Genomic DNA, 4,239 nt, shown 5'->3' on the forward strand with positions numbered 1-4,239 from the left:
TGCAAAGAACAACTCACCGCATGAATGGACAAATGTAATAAACCCCAGTTTTATTAGGTTTTTCACCGCTTTTCTGAGACATTATTAGCTGCCACATATGTGAGATATTTTAGAATGCGTGCGCGCGCATAGTTATATATAACTATATGTGCATATGTATGTATGTATATATATATGTATATGTGCGCGCGTGTGTGTGTGTGTGAGTGAGTGTCTTTGTGTCTGTGTTCGTGCCCCACTACTGCTTGACAAAAGGTGTTGGTGTGTTTACGTCCTCGTAACTTAGCGGTTCTGCAAAACAAACGACAAAATAAGTACAAAGTTTTAAAAATAAATACTGAAGTCGTTTAATTCGATTTCTTCGGCTAAAAATTTCTCAAGGCGGTGCCCCAGCATGACCGCAGTCTAATGACTGAAACAAATGAAAGATAAAAGGTATAGTTCCAAAATTCAAGCAGAAATACAACAAAGGAACAAACAGAAAATTCACACACGAGACGGGACTTTGTTCATTCTTCGTCAGTTATCGTTCAAAAGATCCTTGCAATTTTACGCCTTTGTGTGTGTATTAAACAAATTAAGAGAATTTGAACAACAAAGATTAATACAGGTATGTCAAATACCACACAACAATAATTCTAGAGGATGTGTCTTAAATGACAACTGACATCAGCTCCACATTATCTGAAGAGACAATCTCAAGAATCAAGAATTCTCCAAACTCGAAGGATCGCCGGAGTAACGTTACTTGATAGGGTGCGTAGCTTAGAGATCAAAGAGTCTTTTCAGGTAAATTGCTACTTCTATGCATCGAAAGGCCACAGTTTCGATACTAAGGGCATATGATTGGGATACTGCAGGAAAGAATCGTAAGACGGATTCTCCAAGCTGAGCAAAGCGGCAGGATACCTCGCGGTTGACGAAGAACGAATTGATTGGACAATATCCATAGCCTCTGTTGGTCACGCTTGGGGATCCAGCAGGAAAGTTTAATGCCGGTTTGCTTCTGATAGGGCCTTTGCGGAGGAGTTACCTGAGGACTCTGTCCCTATGGTCCTCTCAGGCGGAAACATGGATGGATGGATCGATGATTAGAACCAGGATCAGGGGTGGGGGAACCTAAAGATTTATACAGAAGCATGACGTGAATAAAACTCATACAATCGGCTTTCAAATGTCTTCACTACATTCCTGATGGTTTTCATTCGATGTAATTTGATCTCAATGTTAATGCCTGCGTTTATTGTTATTTCTGCTTCTTTGTTCGACGCTGGAGATAGGGTCATAGGGTGAAGTCCTCTCAGTGAAATCGATATATCATCTTTGAATAAAGATGTCCTCTAATTTTTAACACTTAGACTCGTTAAAGTCACTAAATTCCATTTCAGACATTAGAGTGCAATCGAAAACACTTTTACTTCACAGCAGATACACTTCTACTACCACAAATACATTTCTTTGATTAAAGTTAATTTCAATCACACACACACACACACACACACACACACACACACACACACACGCGCACGCACACACGCACGCACGCACGCACGCACAAACACGCGCAAAAAACAATTTTTTTTCTTCCACTCTGTGTCTAGATTACTATCCCCGCACATACATTTAGAGCATTTCACACACATACAAATACACACATACGTTCATATACCAAATATAAAACACAATATCATTCTCCGTTTCACACAACACATACGCATACACATGTTCATACATACGCGCATTCATATAAACATCCACTGAGTCTCTTATTAAATTTTCATGCACACACGCGCTTCTACGCTCACTTACATTTACATACAAACATTCATGTATAAATGCATACGTGCGCGTGTATGTACATTTACGTATATATATACACACGTATATGTACACAAATACACACACATACAGACACACACACACACACACACGCACACATTTATATAGTAATCGAAGCATGCAGTATTATATAGACATTACGGCTGATCTTACCAATCGGTTTCCCACTGAATGTGCAACGGGATGCTAGATAACAGTACGCTTATGTAATTTGTGCTCTTCATGTGTATATAATTATATATATACTGGGCTTCTGCTACGTCCTCTAGAATTTTCTCCATTTCATTTTTGCGCCACCCCACTAAGTTCGTTCGATAGCTGCAAAGTTCTTTCTGTCGTGTATTTGTGGTACATGTATAATTATTCTTTTTCTTCTGTTATACAGCTGAAAGGTTTCGTGCTGTTATATATGCATAATTCTTTGCTGTATTTATATAATGTCTTTTTTGTTTCTGTTTTAGTATACATTCGCTAGCTTTTTCCCAGAGCTTGGTAAGAGCACTGGCGTCTCCAAAATTGAGTGGTCTCAATGTTAAATGGCGCGAAACCACTATGATATTTTGGGTCATTGACTGACGAGGAAAAATCAGCTGCGAATATCCCGTGTATCATGTCTTTGACTGAATTTCCTGTCCGTTAAGTTTTCGACTAGTTTTCCGTTTGCTCTGCTTTCGTTAAACTTTTTCTCCTTGTTGCGTTATTTCTGTTCTCCTTGTTGCGTTCTATCTATCTATCTATCTATCTATCTATCTATCTATCTATCTATCTATCTATCTATGTCTATCTCCTTCTTCCTTCCTCTCTCCCTCCCTCTCTTTCTCTCTTTCTATCTAAACCAGGGGGGGTCATCAAACTATAGCCAGCGAAGTCTGTTCCTCCGGCCCGCCGCTGCATTGTACCTTTTGTGTAAGTACCTGTAAAGAAAGTGCATTTGCCACAGGTATGGCATCAGTGTTTGGAACAACTTATGTCTGTGAGCAAACATTTTCAAAAATGGCGTTTGTGAAGTCAGCACATCGAACGAGATTGACTGATGAACATTTGAAAGCAATTCTCTTGGTTGGATGCAGAAATTCAAAAGCAAATATTGATGACTAGCAGTATAGCCCGGCGCTGCTCGGGATTAAGCTAGGATTATTAAGTGATCAAGTGCTTTATTTCAAACCAAAATAAGTAACATGGACATCAGATTTGAGCGAAATCCGTTGAAATTAGTTTGGCTGAAAATGGTTTGCTGGCAATTTAATTGGGAAATCCCATAAGGAATCAGTTTATTGGTTATTTCCACTCTTTGACTGTTTTTTTGAAAGTTGCATTAGAGATCTGCATAGGAAAAGGTTGATCTGAAGGTTTGCATTGGGGATGTGAATTGGAGTAACTTAGGAAAACTTACCAACAGCCTTAACAAAAAAATAAGGGGCCTGTCCCTTCTAGGTTAACTCTAATTTTGAAGTCAACAAACTTCAAAATTCGTAAAAGTTTATCGATTTTTACAGCTATACGCGGGTGCCTCTGAGAGAAAAAAATTGGCCAAAATGCACATAAGGTCATTCCGAATCTCCTCCTAAAATTGGAGCGACATGCGTGCTAATTTGTGGACGTGCATAAACAACATTCACGTACACACACACACACAAACATCCTCTGTTTTATAGATATAGAGATATCTTAAAAGCCAAACACCAGTTTCACAAATCTCACCAACCTTTTTTGCTGCTTAGTTTGTGAGATTCGGATATGTGCACACTGGGTGTGATATAACTACCTTATTGCTAACGTCATCTTCTTTGATAACTTATTGGTAAATAAATATGTTGGTTGTCTTTATTTTTTTGTGTACTCACTGTATTGTATTGAACAAAATGGTTATGCAGCCCGCGCTCGGCATTCACTCAGTTATCTGGCCCGCCGTGAAAAAAGTTTGGTGACCTCTGATCTAGACATTAATGGAACAATTTCTTCATACATCTGCTCAATCAGGCAAAATTTGGAGCTAAACTATTACTTCACCGTTTTGTTTATTCTTTATTAGAATTGGAACAATGGTATGTATAAATGCCCTTCTGTTCCATTCATTTAATGTCACATCTCATTCACTCACTTAGTCTCACTCTCCCTCTCTTCCACTCATTTTCTACCAATCTCTCTTCCTCTCTATGTATCTGGCTCTGTCTCTGTCTCTGTCTCTGTCTCTATCTCTCCCCCCATCTCTCTCTCTCTCTCTCTCTCTCCCCCCCCCCTTTCTTTCTCACAAATACATACGCAACGCCTGTAGCTACACTGAAGTATCTGTGAACCCATTGTAAATGCACAAGGAAAATAGATATGCGTATATGTATTTATATATAAAGTAAATATGTATGTATGTATGTATGTATGTATGTATGTATGCATGTATGT

The sequence above is a fragment of the Octopus bimaculoides genome, chromosome 8, assembly GCF_001194135.2.
Source record: "Octopus bimaculoides isolate UCB-OBI-ISO-001 chromosome 8, ASM119413v2, whole genome shotgun sequence".
Lineage (NCBI taxonomy): Eukaryota > Metazoa > Mollusca > Cephalopoda > Octopoda > Octopodidae > Octopus > Octopus bimaculoides.